This window comes from Plecotus auritus, assembly GCF_963455305.1.
Source record: "Plecotus auritus genome assembly, chromosome: 7".
Taxonomy (NCBI): domain Eukaryota; kingdom Metazoa; phylum Chordata; class Mammalia; order Chiroptera; family Vespertilionidae; genus Plecotus; species Plecotus auritus.
Window position 1 is genome coordinate 36,202,407 of NC_137774.1, and position 20,155 is coordinate 36,222,561.

A 20,155-nucleotide genomic window follows, 5' to 3' on the forward strand; every position below is an offset into this window, starting at 1 on the left:
AAAGAGGTAAGGGTACCCCAGAGCAGGGAACTGACTGCTTTGGGGATCTTGCTTGGCCAGAGATGCCGGTGGCTGTGGACATGCTGGGTCTGCCAGAGTCATGTTTGTGGTGGAATGTCATACTAGGGCACCATGTGGAAGAGGGCTTCCATTTGTGTGGCTCATGATGGAGATTTTCTAACAAAAGAACGCGAAGCATCTTGTAGGATCGTCCGTTTAGTCTGATGGTTTCAGACAGGTGGAAGGAAGCTTCTCCGTGAAGGGGCGGGTGGGTGCCTCGTCTCATGTCACACCACCGTATCTTGTGGGCTGGGATGGCCTCAGACGTCCCACAAACCCATCTTCTGGTTTGGGTGTCAGATGGTGAATTGGGTCACCCCTGACAGGGCGATGGGGATAATTTGTGTAGCAAAGGGGTAATCTGGGAAGTGAGAAGGTCCTACATGGACTCTAAATTGATCTTAAAGAATTGAAACGTTGCATCCAGGTCCCTCTCTGAGGTCAGGGCAGAGAGGACAGGTCAAGGGGGGCAGCCAGGGCTCAATGTAGGCGGACCTCGCCTTATGTGGGCCGGCGTTCAGAGTGTGGGCTCGCACAGCAGCTGCTTAGGGGTTGAAGGTTTGCACTTCAGGGGTCATTGCCTCAGAGGTCATTCCCTGCCTGTCACTCTCAGTGGTGGCTCTGCTGACTGATGTAGAATGTGGAGTCTTTGAGTTAGTGCTGGAATCTAGGACATGCATAGTGGATGGACAGCACAGTGCGGTGGACTGGGAGGAGCTGGGGGTAGATGCACTCGGAGGAGGGCTGGGTGGCAAGCAGAATGTGCTGAGAGTCCAGGTGTGGTCAGGGGAGGAAGGTAAGATGCATCTCCAGAGCTTGGCAGGTGGGAATCCAGGCAGGCTGTCTGCAGGGGGCTCACCAGGAGGTAATGGTTCCTGACAAACAGGCGAATAAGCCTGTGACTGATGTCTCGGATGGAGCTCTTCAGAATTGAGGGGGATGAGACCTCAGCAGGGAAGAGTAGAGGCTCAGGGTCTGCAGGATGCGGGGTGGGGGGCGGGGTCCAGCATAAACAAAGCAGAAGCAGGATGGCTGCCTGGTTAAGGGCTTGAACTCTGGGTTCAGATCTTCATCCTGGCTCCACCATTTCCTCCCTCGGTGGGCCTCGGTTTCCTTGTCTGTAAAATGGAAGTAATGCTAGTATCTGTGTCCATGAGAAGCCTTGGACAAAGCATTCAGAGCAGCGCTTGCCGCATGGATGGTGGTTATTATTGTTAGCATTGCTATCCTCCCAGTGTGGCCTGACACTCTGGGGTTCACACTCCGACACGAGGGCCGCTGCTTTGATTTTATGTCGACTTTGTATCCCACGTAGTTGCCTTGTTTCTGCGGCAGCTGGAAAGCTGGGAGTCAGATGTGTTGCTCAGTTTAATCATCAGATTTATGGTGACATCTCCTCTTTCTGCTCTCTGCCTGGCCTCTATTCTCTTTGATCCTTAAGTTGTTTATTTTTTATTACATTCAGCCCCTAAGCTGCCTCAAGCTCTCCTTGAAATAGACGGTTATAAATTTTGAATGAATAAATATAATGTAGATCACATATTGAATCATAGTTACAATGCAAGGCGGTGTGCGCTGCCTGCCCATGTCCCTGTCCCCTCCTCGTTACCTGAGTTTGGGGGGTTAGTTGAGGTAGTAAGGAGGGGTGCACCCTCCTCCCCAGCCTCTGCAAAGAAAAAAGCTACTGTTGGTTTTTTTTTTGCCTTTGAAGATGTGCTTTCAGGGGCCTAGTGATAGAATTGGTGAGAGGTTGGGTGGAGGAAGACAAAGACTAACTCTTATCACGTACCTACTATGTGCTTGGCACTGTAAGTGCTTAATACACTTTGGACTGCTCCAGGAGGCTAGCTGTGGGACTATAGAATTCTGGGAGGTTTATCTCATAAGTCTGGAAGAGGGCTGTGGATCTATCCATAGAATCATTGTGGACTCAACTGTGGGCCATATGGAGGGCAAGATGTAAGACCTACCCCAGGACTTATCCCATTCTTCAAAGTTGCCAGGACATATGTCTCCATCATCTATTGCCACAATGTGGCTTCATAACAAACCACCCCAAACGTATTGGCATATGGCAATAAGTATTGAATCTGCCCACACATATCTGTGGGTTGGGTCAAGTTTGGCTGACGTAGGCTGCTGGCAGGGGGACTTGGTTGGTTTCAAGCTGTACGTTGGGTTTAGGTATGCTCCATGTATCTGTTATCCCACTGGACCGGTGACCACCAAGGCACATTTGTGTCATGGTGACAGGCAGGAGTGCAAGAGAGCAAGCTCCGTTGCACAAGCCTATTTCAAACCTTTGCTCACATCACATCCATTAACATCCCCTTGGCCAAAGCAAACCAGGTGACCATTCTCAAGCCAAGGGGAAGTACACTTCGCACCATTAGGCCTTGACAGAGTGTGGCTATCTCATGTTATGACGAGGGGTGAAGAATCGACACCAGTACTTCAGCCTGCCTTCGGCTGAGCTTTATTCATTCCCTCAGTACGTCTTTTTTTTAAAGGACAGGCATATGCTGCCTCTGGGGATATAGTGCTGAACAAGGCAGGCCTGGTTCTTGCCTTATGGAACTTATATTCTAGAGATAGAAAAAAGCACAAAAGAGCTACTTCTGTCATTAGTTATTTTCTGTTGTGATCAATACAAAGAAGTACAGAGCACCAGGGGAGGGGGCATGTCCAAAAGGGCCTTAAGTAGTCTCGGGAGAAAGATGATTGAGCTCAGAACTGAAGGGTAAGAGAAAACTTAATTAGGCAAATGAGCCTTACTAAAATTAACAGCTAACTTCTGACCTGAACCATGGAAGCAAAAAGGCAGTGGATGGCATCATCAAGATGTTGAAAGAAAAAATAGTCAACCAAGAATTCTATATCCAGAAAAACTATCCTTCAAAAAATTCCAGGTAAAGAAGAACTAAATTTGCTGCTACCAGACATTCCCTACAAGAAATACTAAAGGTAGTCTTTTAGGTTGAAATGAAAGGACACTGGATAGAAACACTCAAATCCACATGACGAAATACAGAGCACCTTTAAAAGTAGAAATGTATGTTGCTTGTAACTTTTTTTTTTTTTTAATATATTTTATTGATATTTTACAGAGAGGAAGGGAGAGGGATAGAGAGCTAGAAACATCGATGAGAGAGAAACATCGATCAGCTGCCTCCTGCACGCCCCCCACTGGGGATGTGCCCGCAACCAAGGTACATGCCCTTGACCGGAATCGAACCCGGGACCCTTCAGTCCGCAGGCCGACGCTCTATCCACTGAGCCAAACCGGTTTCGGCTGTAACTCTTTTATTCTATCTGCATAAAACAATAATTATAAAACTGTGTTGGCAAACTTATCATGTACAAAGATGTAGTTGTATAACCCAATGGCACAACAGAAGGGAAAGGAAACAAAGCTCTATTAGAGCAAAGTTTTGTATGTATTGAAATTAAGTTAGCATAAACAGAGCTAGATTGTTTTAAGTTAAAATATGAATTATAATCTCCAGAGCAACCACTAAGAAAAGAATTAAAAATATGTAATAAAAAGAATTAAAATGATATACTTATTTAACATAAAAGAAGATAGTAATGGAAGAATATAGGAACAAAAAGATGTAAGACATATAGAAAATAAATAGCAGAATGGCATAAATCCTATTTCATAAGTAATTATATTAAATGCAAATGGACTAAACACTCCAAGAAAAAGGCAGAGATTGACAGAATGGGGGGAAAAAGCCAACCCTACTCTATCTAGTAAAAACACACTTTAGATTTAAAGATACACATAAATGGAAAGTAAAGGGATAGAAAGATACACTATATAAGCAGTAACTAAAAGAGAGTTGAAGTGGCCATACTAATATCAGACAAAATGGACTTTAAGAGAAAAAGTAGTTCCTGGAGACAAACAAGGTCATTTTGTAATGAAAAAAAGGTCACTGAGGAAAACATATAAATTATAAACATATACGCAGCTCACAACAGACCTCTAAAGTACATGAAACAAAATATAAGGGAAATGAAGGGAGAAATGCACAATTCAATAATAATAGTTGGAGAAATCAAGGTTCCACTTTCAATATTGGATAAAACGGGTAGGCAGAGAATCAACAAGGAAATGGAAGATTTGAACACACTATAAGCCAAGTAGACCTAACAGACACAGAACACTCCATCCAACAACATCAGAATACTCATTCTTCTCAAGTACACACGAAATGTTCTCTAGGAGAGACCATATGTTAGGTCCTAAAATGAGCCTCAGTAAATGTAAAAGGAATAAAATAATGCAAAGTATGTTCTTTGCCTACAGTGGGATGAAGTTAGAAATCAATAACAAACGGGAATTTGGAAAATTCACAGATATGTGCAAGTACACACACTCCTAAATAAGCAATGAGTCAAAGAAGAAATTAGAAATATATTTTAAGATATATGAAAATGAAAACACAACACACTGAAATGTGTTTTTTTAATTGATTTTAGGGAGAGAGAGGAAGGGAGAGAGACAGGGGAAAACATTGATTTGTTGTTCCACTTATTTATGCATTCATTGGTTAATTCTTATATGTGCCCTGACCAGAGATCGAACCCACAACCTTGGCATGTAATGACGCTCTAACCAACTGAGCTACATGACCAGGGCTCAATGTACTGAAATGTATGGGATCCAGCTAATGTAGAGCTTAGGAAAACATTTATATCCTATATAATAAAAGGCTAACATGCAAATTGACCAAACAGTGGACTGACCGGTCACTATGATGCGCACAGACCACCAGGGCGCAGATGCTCAATGCAGGAGCTGCCCCCTGGTGATCAGTGCGCTCCCACAGGGGGGACGCCACTTAGCCAGAGCCCTGAGCCGGCTCACAGCCGGTGAGTGCAGCATCGGTGGTGGGAGCCTCTCCTGCCTCCGAGGCAGTCAGACATCCCCTGAGGGCTCCCGGACTGCGAGAGGGTGCAGGCCGGCAAGGGGGCCCCCAACCCTCTCGAGTGCACGAATTTTGTGCACTGGGCCTCTAGTATAGTTATAAAGCCCTATATTAAAAAAGAAGAAAGACTTCAAATCAATAACCTCCCACGATGAAAAAAACAAGAAAAAAGAACAAACTATATCCAAAGAAATAAAGATTACAGCATAAAAAGAAATAAAAATTACAGCATAAAAATGGAAGAGATTAGAAAAGGTCACTTATTGTATGAGTGCATTTATTTATTCATTCAAATATGTTTTTTTAAATATATTTTTATTGATTTCAGAGAGGAAGGGAGAGGGAGAGAGAGATAGAAACATCAATAATGAAAGAGAATCATTGATCGGCTGCTTCTTGCACACCCCACATTGGGGATCAAGCTCACAATCTGGGCATATGCCCTGACCAGGAATTGAACCGTGACCTCCTGGTTCATAGGTCGATGCTCAGCCACTGAGCTACACCAGCTGGGCTGTTCTTTCTGATTTTAGAGAGAGAGGGAGAGAGAGAGGAGAGAGAGAGAGAGAAACATCGGTGTGAGAGCAGAACATCTATCAGTTGCCTTCTGCATGCTCCATACCAGGGACTGAGCTGCAGCCTGGGCATCAGCACCCCTAACTGGGAATCGAACCGGTGACTTCTCAATGCATGGGACTATGTTCAACCAACTGAGCCACAGTGGCCAGGGCTGCATGAGGGCATTTAGATGACATGTCCAGAATATGCAAACGTAAGGACCGAGAGTAGTTGAGTGGTTTTCAGGGGTTGGGGAACAGGAAGAATGGGGAAGGACCTCTAATGGGTACAGGGGTTTCTTGAGGGACGATAAAAGTGTCCCGAGATAGTGGTAATGATTGTATAACTCTGTGAATGTACTAAAATTATAAACGGTGAATTTTATGGTTTGTAAATAAAATCTTCATCATGGTGTTAATAAAGAGATTTTAAAAACAGGGTTAATTGGGCAAAAGGGTTTGGAGGAAGAGGGTTCGAGGCAGCATTCCCCAGGCAGGAGTATCAAGGTGCCAACAGGCCCTGAGGGGAAAGTGTGTGGTGTCTTAAGGGAAATACAGAGGCCCAAGTGGGTTGGGTAACACTTTAGTTTTAGCACTAGAGCAGTGGGAAGCCACTGGAGGATTTCCATGGCTAGTCCCTGCAGCGGGCCTGGCATTTTGAAGAGCTCATTGTGATTATGTGAGAACAGATTGGAAAGGGTCAGCAGTGGATTTGGGGAGGCATCTGCAGTAGCTGAGGTGGGAGGTTATCGTTCAAGGTCACCCCGCCAGTGGGAGTCAGACCTAGGTCCCTCTGGCACCGAAACCTCTGCTCTCTGCTAGCCACTGATTGGAGCCCCCTCAGGCATTTTGTTGTTGTTGTTAATCCTCACCTGAGGATGTTTTCCATTGATTTTTGGAAAGAGTGGAGGGGAGACAGAGAGACACAGAGAGAGAAACATTCACATAAGAGAGACATACCGATTGGTTGCCTCCTGCACACTCCCCGGTCCTGCACACTCCCGGACCAGGGCCAGGGATCGAGCCTGCAACCAAGGTACGTGTCCTTGACCTGATGAACCCAGGACTCTTCAGTCAGTAGAGATTGAACAAAAATGGGAATTTATTGCCAGGACCCGAAGTATCTCGCAGAAGCCCAGGCCCCTGGGAGGGCTGAATTAAGCACATGGACCAGGGGGAAACCCATGAGCCCTCTCTCTTCCTGGCCTTTGCTTTCGTCTCCTTTGGCTCCCCCTCTTCTTTCTCTCACAGAGACCACCTTTCATTTTCATGGCATTTCCGAGTGGGGAAGCTGTCCCCTCCAGCAGTTCCTAAGCTTGCATCTCACTGTGCCAGAGAGCACTTGAGTTGAAACTCAGTCTCTTAGTCCTTTTCCCAGATTGTGAAGGGAGAGACCTCCACATGCCAGCTTAGGCCGGGTGCACCCCTAGAAGAATCAGCTGGGTCCAGGGGGGCTGGTTACACTATGAACTCGGGGCTTCTGGGCAACTGAGCAGCCACAGTACGGCCAGGAGAAGAGGGGACAGTAGATGGGATACCAGTTACCTTATGGCAAAGTCCATTCCCCACTTTGTTTTCTCTTGTTGTTAATCCTCACCCGAGGATATTTTTCCATTGATTTTTAGCAAGAGTGGAAGAGAGAGGGAAAGACACAGAGAAACATTGATGTGAGAGAAACACGTCGATTGGTTGCCTCCTGCATGCACCCCAACTAGGGCCTGGGCTGGGGAGGAGCCTGCAACCAAGGTACCTGTCCTTGACCAGAATTGAATCCTGGACCCTTTGGTCCACAGGCCAACGCTCTATCCACTGAGTCAAACCAGCTAGGGCCCTCCCCCACTTTGGATAACTCACCGCCTGGGGTCATCTTCACTTAGGGATAGACTACATGAGACCTTATTTTGTCACTTGAACAAACACAGCCCTCTGTCCATCCCCCTCCCCTGTCGCCTTCACTTTCAACCCTGACTGGGCAGGGAACAGTCTGGGATGTAGAATTAGTCTCACTACGCTGTGAGCTCTGTCAGTTCCCATACCCTGCTGAAAAACTCGTTGAAAAGGTCCCCATTTATTGTCACTGTCTCATTCTCACCTGCTGTGTGAAACTCAGTGGTGCTGATTCAGGTGCCTGGAAACCCTGGGGATCGTGCAATAAATGGGCCTCTGATTGGGGCCCGGAGGGGACAGGCGACGTCTGAGAAGTCCCGGTGGGAGGCATGAGTGCGGGTCAGCTGCCAGGGACCTCACAGAGCCCCACCGTGTCCTCCGCAGCTCACTCTCTTTCAGCGGGTCTGCAGGTAATGCGTGCTGTGCGCACTCTTTTCCTGCAGGGGGCACTGTGGTCAGGAGACTGCCGGGCTGGAGTGGGGGAGTGGTGGAGAGGGTGGGGGGACCAGGAGCCCCCCCCCCCCGCCCCCGCCCTGGCTCTCTCTGCAGGGGCAGCCACTTCCAGTCCTGAGCAGTGTGATTGATCCTGGATGGGGCCCTTTCTCTTGCTGTGAGAAGCAGGAAATTGGAGTCCATCAGTCACAGTGCTCTCAGACATCAGAGCGGAGGACAAGGAAGAAGACCGCATGCAGATATGGCCTCTGAAGGCTCATTTCTCTTGGAATTCCTGCAGCGTGTATGGGAGGCCACGTGGCTTGGCGGCTTCTTGTGGACAGCTGTGTGCTTGCCCCGCACGCTGTCCCACGGCGGAGGAGAGCCCAGTGGTGGCGGGCACGTTGCTGGTGCCTCACCACCGATGAGCGGTCACGTACCTCTGTTTCACTCAGTTACAACCAAGTGAAGCGAGGGGGGGCAGATTGTGCATCGAATACTTGATAAGACCTCAGGCTGCCTGGCCGTGGGGAGCGGGTAGCGGGAGTCATCTTTTCCCCTTCACAGTCACTAGCTGGTCAGAGCTGGGGCTGAAAGCCGGGCTTCTGATCTCTAGTCCCAGACTCTATTCACGCCGAGTGCTGTGGGGTTCTGAATTCTTTTAGGCAGAGACGGTGTTTTTTTTCCCTGTTTTTTCCTGTCTGTCACCCATCCGTCTCTTCATTACTTTCCTCATCTTGTTCCATAGGGGAGTCAAGATGCCCACAGAAAATCTGTCTATTGGTTGGACATGTAAGAGATATAGAAATATGTATTTATAAAAAGAAGGTAAAATAGGTACTATATACCAGAACTATATGTAGATATTTTGTATGTGTTTGCATATATCTATGTGTATGTCATTACATAGAAACCCATAAAAATAAGATTAGGAAAAATGCAGATGAACTAGAAGGTCAGAGTCAGGGTGAGAGTTAGAATACATCCTCAGGCCGTAGAGCTGTAGGCAGTTTACTCTATTTGAACCACAGATTTAGCTCTGAGCTAATTAGCAATCAAAGCAGGAAAAAAAATATTATGTACACGGTTCATGGGGCCCATAATGAAAAGGATGCCAGACGCCCAGTGCTTTTCCAGGCAATTAGATCGGGAGGAAATTTCTTGCCTGGGCGGTCACTCTGCGGGGCCCCGAGAGGGAAGGAAATATGTGGCACCTATGCCACCGCTCCTGCTCCTGCTCCTGCTCCTGCTCCTGCTCCTGTTCCCGCTCCTGCTCCTGCTCCTGCGGTGGACCCCACTGATCCTGCACGGCAGGTTCCCAAGAGGCCAAGGAGGCCACGCAGTCCCAGTGGTGTGCCAGGCAGCCATGGTGTGCCAGGCAGCCATGGTGTGCCAGGCAGCCGTGGCCGTGATTTGGAGCCGGCACGCAGGACGAAGCCCACTTGCCTTTTCCGCACTGCGGGTGGTGCCATATTGGGAGTCATGCACAGAGCCACCTCTGCATGGTGGCATCGGTGGAATGTCCTGTGGACCGTCGGAGGTGTGTTTGCTGCCCCCCCCCCCCCGAGGGCCAGTTGGAGTGACCTCTCAGGGTGATGAGGGGGGTGAGCTTGTCTGCAGAGACATGAGCACACTGGGGGTTTCTGACTCCTCACAGCACCCGCTCGCCCACAGATACTTAGCGAACACCTGTTACGTGCCGAGCGGGGGTGCCTGACCCAGTCTGCTCAGCTCTCTGGCCCCAGTTTAACTTGACTTCCTCCGAGTTGCCCTTCCCAACTCTCCCTCCACATCAGAACTCCCAAGCCGTGTCCCCCGCTCCTTTCTCTGCAGCCTGTATCACAGCCTGTGCTGATGCAGTTACTCATGTTTGTTTGTTAAGCGTTCCCCCTCCCAAGATGTGGGTTCCAGGGTGGCAGGGACAGACCCTGGCGTGCTCCTCATTGTGTCCTCAGTCCTCGCCCGGGGTCCAGCACGTCATAGGTGCTCAGTGCCTATTTGTGGAATGAATGAATGGAAGAATAAACAGGGCATGAAGATGGAGCAGATGCAGACTGCCCAGTAGAAGATAAAGACATAAACGTAACCTAAGGTGGCAAATGCTCAGTGCCGGAGGGAGGGGACAGGGGGAGCCAGGGGACTTCGGAGGAGGAGGGGCCGCTCCAGAGGGAAGGGGAGGTCAGGGCTTCATGGCACAGCACCCTTTGCGGGGTCTGGAAGGGTGAGGTGGAAGTGAGGGACATCTGGGACTGGGGGGGCGGGGAGGAGAAGAAGCAGCGAGGCGGGGCTGGAGGTGAGAGAAGACAGCATTACTTGGGGTGCTCTTAGGGCTGTGGCTGGGTGCAGGAGCAGCTGCACCAGGAAAGGTGGGAGCTTGGCCCACGGGCTTGATTTGGGCAGCAGAGGGAGAGGCAGCAGATTTGTGAGTGGGCAGGGATGGGGTGAGAGGGGCCCCAGGCAGGCGGGAGGAGAGCTGAGTGTGGCCCCGGAGGGGTGGAGGCCGGCCCCGGGGAGAGCACACAGCCTTTGCTCCCTGGACTTGGTTTACATTCTGCCTCTCCTGTGCCTGTTAACCCTTGGGGACCACCCTCTGGCAGGACCCCAGAGCAGCCCGAGCCGTGCGGGCCACCCCCTCACCTGCTGCCGGCCTGGCCCAGCTACCCAGAGGGGTTTTATGTAGCTAGTTCACCAAGTAACACTGTTGCTGACATATTTCCAATTTTACATGTGGATTTATTAAATCATTTGGCACCTACTTTCATGTTCAAACCCATTCGATGAGCTTTTGCCAGGAGAGTGAGGCGATGGGAGCTGTTGTGTCTGGTTCCTGGACCACAGGATGCTGAGCGATGCTGATGATGCACACATTCCCCACATATTAGTGCTGGAGGCTCGGGTCAGCAGGCAAGGCGTCCTTGCCATGTTCATTCTGGTTGCTTAGTCCTGACGACCAGCAACCGGGGCTGGTCAGGGGTGGACGATGGAGCCTCCTGGACGGGCCAGAGTCTGGGATGACCTGTGACAGCTTCAGACATGTTTGGGGACGTAAGCGCGTAGAGGAACTTTTTTTTCTTGGTATTTTGTTGTTGAAAGTATTACATATGTCTCCTTTTCCCCCCATTGACCTCTCCCCGCCCGCTCCCGCCCCCAGCACAGGCCCTCACCCCTCTACTGTCTATGTCCATTGGTGATGCTTGTGTGGGATGCACTTTCTATAGTGGTTTGGGTGGATACTAAGGGAGAAGCTCCGATGTGGTGACGGAGAGGGCAGACTGCCACATTATCCAGGGGCCGTGGAAGAAGCCCACAGCGGAGGGGCTGTCGGGCTCGTGGTTGAGGGGAGCGGAAGTCGACCTGCCTGGGGCTGAGTACTGGGTGTGAAGGAAAGCAGCCACCTCCCTGGCATCTCTGGGCCCGGCCGCTGCTGGCACAAACCTCCAAAGGGGCAGGGGGGCACGGGGGCAGGAAGCTCACTTGCAGGGGCCATATTGTTTCTGTTAAAATGTCAGGCTCGCCCGGCCGGTGTGGCTCGGTGGGTTGAGAGACGTCCCGTGCACCGAAGGGTTGCCGGTTCGATTCCTGGTCAGGGCCATACCTGGGTTGCTGGTTTGATCCCCAGCCAGGGAGCCTGCAGAAGGCAACTGATCTATGTTTCTCTCCCACATCGATGTTTCCCTCTTCCTCTCTCCCTTCCTCTCTCTAAGCATGTCCTCAGGTGCGGATTAAAATAAAAAAAAGTCAGGCTCACTGTGTGTTGCATTCCTACTCCTTCCCATTTCAGAATAGGTGACTTACTTAGGAGCCTTGATGTAAATCCCAAAGATCCAACTCAAACCAACATAAGCAAGAAGGGCATTCTCTTGGGGGTCAAAACAGTGGTTCAGGTACGGCTGGATCCAGCAGTTGGCAATGCCATCAGGATTATGCACCTCCATCTCTCCGCTCCGCCTGGCTTCATTTTCAGGCTGTTTCCAAGTGACAGCAAGGTGGCCATTGGCCATCCCAACCCAACGTTGTTCTCTCAGGGAAAGAGTGTATTTTTCAGTAACTTTGGTGAGAGTCTAGGGAGGACTCTGTACTGCTGGGCCTGGGGCACATACTCAGCCCTTAGCCAGTCACCGTGCCCAGAGGGTGGGGGTATTCTAATCGGTCGACGTCCGCCACATTGACATTGAGGAAGCGTGAGGAGGAGCCAGTTTCTCCCACACAGAAGGAGTGGACATGATTTCCTGGGCCCAGAAGAGGAATCCCCCTCAAAGAGAGAGATGCTGGGCAGACACATGTATGTTCGTTACCGAAGGCCAGCAGGGGCTTGGCCTTTGCACAGGACACGCAGCGGCCTGTGCCTGGAGCAGCTGTAAGGGTGCATCTGTGCAGCAGGCCCCAGCGTGCCCGTCGTTCTTAGTTGTGCAGAGTAGGCACGCTCGGGCCTCTTCACACCTTCAGGTCTGGTCCATCCGGGACCTCCAAACAGAGCCAGCCTTCCCGGGTCGCACGCCACTGGGAGCACCAGGAAACCAGCCTCTTGCCACTGCGATTATTCCAGGGCTTTGTCCGAGGTCCCCTCCAGTGACTGACACCACTTACCATGTCTCTTCGTCCTCCAGTCCCTGGATTCACAAATTTGGCTCTGGTGCCTGCACTTGGCCCCTGTCCCTGCTGAGGTTCGGGTGTCTTTTCGAGATGCTTGACTTAGCCCAAGGCTCATCTTGATTTTGGGGTCAGCCGCACTTCCCAGCTGTGGATCCTCCAGGGAAGAGCACGGGGCCAGGCTAGCCCTGCCAGCGGCTCCTCTCGTCCCCCGCTCTCCTGAACTCAGAGCGCAGGCTCAGGGAGAAGGGCCAGCTGGCTCCCAGCACACGGGGGTCTGTGGCGGCTGCTTTCCACAGACTCAGAGATGACCTACATCACATTCTTCTCCTGGATACAACCGGTATCACATCAGCACTTCTCAACACTTTCAGATACAGAAGCTTTTCTTCAAGTGAAACCTTCCCTGAAAGTCCAATCTATGCAGCAGACAAGAGCCGAGTGGCTCTGGGTTGGGTGGGAATACACCCACCCCCTTTATTCCTCCCTAGTCCACGTCAGCAGCCCCCTTGGGCTCCTTGGAACCTAGTTTGAGAACCTCTTTGTGATGTTGTCGATCTGTCTCACTCAGGAGCACCTGCTTTTGTTCTCCATGAGGCATAGATTGCCAGATGTGGTGGTGTTTTTTTGCTTGTTTGTTTGTTTTTTATCACTAGAACATTTTTCCTGTCGTTAGCTTGTTTGCACTATGAAAAGGTCAGCATGGCGACCCTTGTCCTCTTCCTTCTCACTCTAGGCAGGTGTCAGGGAGCTGGCCCTCCCCGGCTACGCACAGGCTCGCTTCATCACCCTTGTCCTCCTTGAGTGGCATTTGGGAGGTTCTACTGACAGCGTTGGTCACATTATTCATGCCTCAGTTTACCTCCTTCCTGGGGAGCCACGCCTAACTAATTGGGTCGGTGTCCCACCCCCGCCCGCTGAGGCTCCAGGAAGTGATGCAGTGCTGCTGCCCTGTGCACGTCTGCTGGGGATAAATATTGTGGAGACCTTTCCATGCAATGTACTCTAACAAAAAAGTCCTGGAGGTCTTAAAAGTGGCCAGACTGAAAAAAATAACACCAAAAATAATGCACACGTCCCCAACAGAGGCCTCCCTCTGATAAGAAATGCCCGGTGTCTGTTCCTGTTAGAAGACTGTGCTGGCAGGGGACTCGGTCTCCAGCACATTGACCGTGGCTGGCCTTGGCCAGGCTTCCGTCCACCCAGGAGAGTCCAGGCCTTGGTTTGGTTCCAGCTGGGCCTTCCCGGTGTGGCTACCACGTATTGACTTAAGTCTGAGTGATTCAGATCTTCATCAGGGTCGCCCCTGACAACCGTGTGCGGGGAGGGAGGGACCTCCTCCGCCCGTCTGGGGCACCAGCAGGTCAGGCCCGGGAGAAGCCCCCTTCTGTTCCTGGTAGGTGTTTTGGGGTCTCTGGCCCCGAGGGGACAGGAAGGTGACTTGTAGTTCCTGGAGCCAGGGGCCCAGTTCATACAGGGTTTTCCCAGAAGTTGCTAGCTCCCAGGGAGGGTGAGTGTCTGCTGGAGGAGTGCTGGTTAATGGTTGACTAGAGGCTTGCTTTTCCTGGTTGTCGGATCCTGCTGCTTCAGAGGAAGAGGCAGCAGGGGTCCGAGAAGATCTGGGGGCGTCCCAGCACCTCCTTGACAGTTGCTACACTTCCTGTGCCATGCTCCGAGAGACCCCAGTGTCAGGGGTTGATTTGGGGGTAGTGAGCCGAGGGCATGTACAGTATTTTGGTAAAAAGTTGGACATCAGATGGGCTTAGGGGGGCCCGGCAGAGAATGGGACCAGGTTAATATGACTGAGCAAATTGGAACATTCTGGTGCCTAAATATTTTTATTGCATGTCATGCTATGTGTAGGCACCGGAAGAGGGGCTGCAGGATCTGTGCCCCCAAGGGCTATTTGGGGTCAACCAGGACAAAACTGTGACAAGTCCCCAGGTAACTGTGAGACAGGGCCAGAAAAACAAGGGCCAGAGGAGGCAAAAATAAAGTGCAAGGCAGCATTTCTTAGAGTGTGAGAGGATTTGAAGTATATTATACAGTAATATTAAGTATATTACAAATAGAAGCATTTAAAGCATTTTAATGATTGTGTTTATTTTCCTGTATATTTGAACATAACTTTTTTCTTCAATTTGCCTTCTGTCTATGGCAGATGATATGGTTTTCTATTTATGGTGGAGATATAAATTTTCCTTTGAAAATGAATTTAAGTAAAAGAGGGAGTTGGTTTAAAGGGAAATAGTAAGTACAGAACAGTACGGAGGCCACGTGGGGATGGCAGGTGGCATGGCCTTACCTGAAGTGTGGGAACAGCGTGGTGGAGGGATTCAGGGACCAGGAAAGGAGAGGGCTTGTGGGAGTCAGGTGGAATGGGGGAGGCGTAGGATCCAGCTAGGTGGAGATGGGTGAGGCGAATTCATATTTACAGACTCAGAAATGTGTGTGCAAATCTTGGCATAATCCATTTTGGTTCCAACCCGTGAGTCCTGTGGGGACTGGAGGGTGGGTGTGGACTATCTGTGGAAGACCATGAATCTCAGGGTATGAACTCTGAACTTAATTCAGGGGGCAGTGGGAGCCATGGAAGGCGCTTGAGGAGGGGAGTGGTATCTGAACTGACTCATTTATTTGTAGTGGGTACCCAGACCAGAAGCAGGATGAGCAGTCAGGGGTCTAAGGAAAGGGTATAAGAGGCCAATCTAGGGCCATGGCTGAGGATCAGCAGTCAGCTACCCAGTCTGTCTCCCACTGGCTCTAGTAGCAGCCTCGAGACATTGGAGAGAGGCGGGTCTGCGGGGCAGGAGCCAAGCTTTGGCCTCTGTGGGGAGGCAGTGGGAGCTGAGCAAGGGGGCAGGTCAGAGGTGACTGGGAAGGAGGTGCCCATCTTTCCCAGCGGGACCCGCTGGCCTTTTCCTGGTGGCTCCTGGCTCAGTGTGGAATGTTCTGGGGAAGTGGGTGGGGTCAGCTGGAGGAAGCTCTTGTCTGGGCCAGAGCACAGCGTTCCTGAGGAGGAGGAAGCACGCAGTTTCCTGCCCTACAGTTTGACCCAGGCAGCCTGGCCGCGGGCCCCAGGCCAAGATTTCATTCACCCTGGGCCTGCGGTCATCTGGGTCATGGGTGTTTTTGTTTAACGCTTCCATTTCTTCCTTCTCGTGCTGAGACGTTCACCAGGGGGTCAGAGACGGGCGTGGTTTGAAAAACAGGTGTGGGTTTTCTTGTTTTCAGGTTTGTTTCCTTTGAGGGTCTATTATGTGCTCAGCACTGTGTCTGGTACTTTTACTCTGCTATCGGAGTTCACCTTGGACACAACCTGTTGAGGGAGATGTTCGTACCTCCATTATACACGAGAGGAAATAGGGTATGGGGGAATTCAGTGCCAAGAGTGTACAGCTGGAATTAGCAGAGCCTGATTCCAAACTCACCCACTGGTGCTATCTGTAGGAGTGAGACTGTAACGTGGGAAAATAATGCAGTCAGTTTTCCCCTGTCGAGGTGTGGGGCTGCACCGTGCAGTGTGCTGGGGTGCCTCTGTAAAATGGGGGTACTGACAGCACCCAACAGCGTTGTGGTGGGGGTTACATGAGTTACGATGCAGGCAAGGTGCTGTATACGTGTTAGGTGCTGTTACTGCTGCTATTACATCAGTTTTACTGGAAGACACTTTGGGAGGGTATCACTTAGGTGGGACAGAAGCATTGTTGTAAAATAATATATATGGCATAGGATGACATCAGAGACCGTTCGCCTTTGGGCTGGCTGTTTGGGGCCACACTCCTGGCCCCTGGGTGTTGGGGGATGTGCGTGTAGGGGTGGGAGGAATCTGTGTTCACTTTCCTCTGTCATTAGCCTTACTCAGATGAAAACTTGAGAATCAAGGTGCATTTTGCTATTTCCATGGACTCCCAGGAGGCCCCAGGTCCTGATCTCACCGCCCAAAGTCAGTGCCAGGGAGCTTTGTGTCCTAACTGCCCGTGACCTCAGCTAGCTGTTCTCCGAGTTACTTTCCAGCTCTAGATTCCAAGAGGCCTCTTCCTCTCTGGCAGTTTTTCCAGGATGGCTCTCTTCCTGGAATGCCTGCCCAGTGCTGCCAAGTCCCTGCTTTCCCTGTTTAGCCCTCCGCCCGGCGCTTCTCCTTTTGGAAGCCCTCTGGGCCTGCTGCAGAGAGGAGTTTTAACTGCACCTGCACTCCGCTCTCACTGTTCTCTGTGCAGTCCCGGCGTTTGTTAGAGCCAGTGTCTGATTCATTCAGGATTCGTCCCGCTCATGTGCAACCCTCACTGAGTGTACACAGCAAAGAAAACAGGGGCGGCCTCTGCCCCGTGGACCTGACAGAGATGAACAAGTCAACAAAGAAACAAATGCACATGTTCCAATCATAATACAAGTGATGAAGGAAAAGAATCGGGAGCTAGTGTTTGTTGACCTTTCAGTCTTCTGCACGAGGCTGTGTCCCCTGTGAGGGCCTCCTGCCTGTGCTCTTCTGGGTACTGGGAATTTCAAGGCTAAAAATACTGATGATGATGATCATGGTGATGATGACAGTGGCTGTGATGGTGGTCATGATGGTGATGACAGCGATGGTGATGATGACAGTGGTGATGATGACAGTGACAGTGATGGTGGTCATGATGGTGATGACAGCGATGGTGATGATGACAGTGGTTATGATGACAGTGACTGTGATGGTGATGATGATGGTGGTGTTGGTGGTGGTGATGGTGATGGTGATGAAAAGGAAAATGGGGAGGCTTGCAACCTAGTTCAGTACCTGGTTAAAACTGTAGTCTTACTTCCCCACTCTGACTGACTTGGGCAGAGCTGCAGAGCCTAACCCCAGGGCCCTGCCACAGCTGACTTGGGCAGATCTGGGGAGCATGCCCCCAAGGCCCGGCCAAGACTGACTTGGGCGGAGCTGCAGGGATCCTCAGGGGCCCGCCACAGGAGGAGATATATAGGTCAGAGTTCAGTTCAGGCTTTGAATCCGGAATTCCCCTGGACTAGCAGATCTGCGAAATAAAGGCTAAACTTTCCTCTCTCAGAGTGCTGGCTGATCGTTCTCCCATGCATTCTGCCACAAGTGATGATGGTGGTGGTGATGACGGTGGTGGTGATGACAATAATGACAATGGTGATGGTGGTGATGATAATGGTGGTGATGGTGATGACGACAAGGAAATTGGTTGGTGGTGGTGGTGATGGTGATGGTGATGGTGATGGTGATGGTGATGGTGATGGTGATTGTGATGGTGATGGTGGTGATGCTGATGGTGGTGATGCTGATGGTGGTGATGGTGATGATTGTGGTGGTGATGACGACAATGAAATTGGTAGTGGTGGTGATGGTGATGGTGGTGATGACGGTGGTGGTGATGACGGTGGTGGTGATGGTGATGTGGTGATGACGGTGGTGGTGATGGTGATGGTGATGGTGGTGATGGTGATGGTGGTGATGACGGTGGTAGTGATGGTGATGACGACAATGAAATTGGTAGTGGTGGTGATGGTGACGGTGGTGATGACGGTGGTGGTGATGGTGATGTGGTGATGACGACAATGACAATGGTGGTGGTGGTGGTGGTGGCAGACCTGCACTACACAGTGTTACAGGCCCTGTGCTGGGTGTGTTACTTGTACCATCTAAGTCAGGGTTTTCAGACTTGGCACTTTGACCTTTTCAGCTGGATAATTTCATGTTGTGGGGGCTGTATTGTGCATTGTAGAATGCTTAGCAGCATCTTGGCCTCTACCCACTGAGCTGTAGCCAGTCACACCTTCCCCCCAATGTCCCTTGGGGGACAAAATCACCCTAACTCAGAACCACTAATCTAATTTATTCTTCCCAGGAACCAACTACTCATTTTACTTATGAGGCAACTGAAGCTTAGAGAAATAAGTGAAGCTGCCCAAGGTCACTGAACTACTAATTCACAGAGCCAGAATGTAAGCCCTAGATCCGTGACCCAACGGACAGACTGTAGCCACTGCCCTTCACTACTTGGCAGAAGAAGAGAATTCATCAACCCTTGGTAGGGCCACCTGGGTACAGACAGGGCTGGGGCCTGCTTGGTCAGCCCTGGCATCCACTGCCGGATTCATTTGGAGCTAATAAACACAGTGACTGCCTTCCATTTTCTGACTTGGTTTGAACCAGAAGAGCCAAAATGTATACACGTGGACACTGTCTCCACAGGCCCCAGGCCTTTGCCACACGGGGCAGTCTGGCTCCTTCAGGCAGCACTGTCGCTGGCAGACACCTGTGGGGAGAAGGAACAGGCGTGGGCAGGTTTTCTGCAAATGGGGCCTCCTAGGCTCGTTGCCCGTGTTCTCCCACTGAGACTGTGAATCTGGGTTTGCGGGTTGAATGCCCAAAATGCCCATTTGAAGTTTGACTTTTTTAAAACAATAATTTATTATGAAAAATTTTAAATATGAAGCAAAGGTGAAAGAATTTTACAGTAAACACCTACCTACCCACCACTTAGAGTCTATTGTTAACCTTTTGCTACACTCTGTTTCCCTTTTCTTGTCACCAGGTCAGCGTGGCCTCTGGCTGGTGGTCAGCGAGCTCACCGTAAATTCTCCATGAGAGAATAAATTAACAACAGCGGTCACGAGGCAGAGATGGTCTTCATTACCAGGGTGATGGGAGAGGCAAAGGGTCGTGAATGATCCTACTCACTCTTAATGCATAACTATTAAAATAAGTTCTAAGTAGATTGGAAAGCTATTTAAAATGTCACCCAATATTTATTAATCCATGCCATCTTGAAGCATAGAAACAATACAAATGCAATAGTTTCAAACAATACGTCATATCAATTGCTTGACACAAAAAAGGCCCCATTTGTGAACTCCTAAATTATTGTTCTTTCTTTTCATTTTGTGGAGCCTTCCCTGGTCTCAGAAATAAGCCAAGACCCTGGCAGACAAGCTCACCCCTTCCTCAGCATGCCTGGTCCCTCCAGCCCAGATGCCATGGGTGGGGGGACCCACAGTCACATCTTGAGTCCCCCCTCACCTTTCCCAGGTGGGGATCAGCTACTGCTTCCAGCAGGGAGAGGATGCTCCCCCGGCTGGCACCATCCTATCAGCCACATCCCATCACATCGCCCTTGGTGTAAGCAGTTCCAAACAATAGACACACCTTCAATACAAAAAGTTTTTTAAATTATGAGAACTCTAAAAGCTTTTTATTTTTAAATAATTTTAGATTTACATAAAAGTTGCAAAAATGGCACAGAGTTCCTGTCCCCCCTTTCCCTTGCTTACCCTGTTAACCCCTTGGTAGGGCCACCTGGGGTACACACTACACCGCTCCTCATTTTTTCCTTACCTCTCGTGACCTTCACATTTTTGAAGAGTACTGGCCAGTTAGCTATAGAAGGTCCCCCGTTTGGGTTTGCCTGGTATTTTCTTGTGGTTCGGTTGCGGTTGGGCATTTCCGGTAAGGATCCCATGGGAGTGATGCTGTGTCCTTCTCAGGAGGTACACCGTGTCCATATGTCGTGTCCCTGGTGATTGATGTGAGTTTCAATCACTTGGCTAAGGGCATGTCTGCCCGTTTCTCCCCTGCAGTGGTCTGTGTTTTCATTTGCACGTAGTAAATGTCTTGGGGAAGATACTTTGGGACTGTGCACATACCCTGTTTCTCCTCACACTTTTGCCTACTGATTTTGGTATCCA

At 50.2% G+C, this 20,155-nt stretch overlaps 1 protein-coding gene across 3 annotated transcripts in view; it reads left to right on the top strand.

Annotated features, from left to right (window-relative positions):
• RPH3AL (rabphilin 3A like (without C2 domains)) overlaps positions 1 to 20,155 on the top strand; it is a 133,129-nt gene that overhangs the window by 13,602 nt on the left and 99,372 nt on the right. Inside the window, exon 1 of one of the 3 annotated variants that reach the window (XM_080681612.1) lies at positions 13,521 to 13,859. The exons of the other annotated variants lie outside the window; for them this stretch is intronic. The gene's annotated coding sequence lies outside the window, so the exon portion shown is untranslated. Of the gene's footprint in view, positions 1 to 13,520; positions 13,860 to 20,155 lie in introns of those variants that run through there. 3 annotated transcript variants of the gene reach the window in all.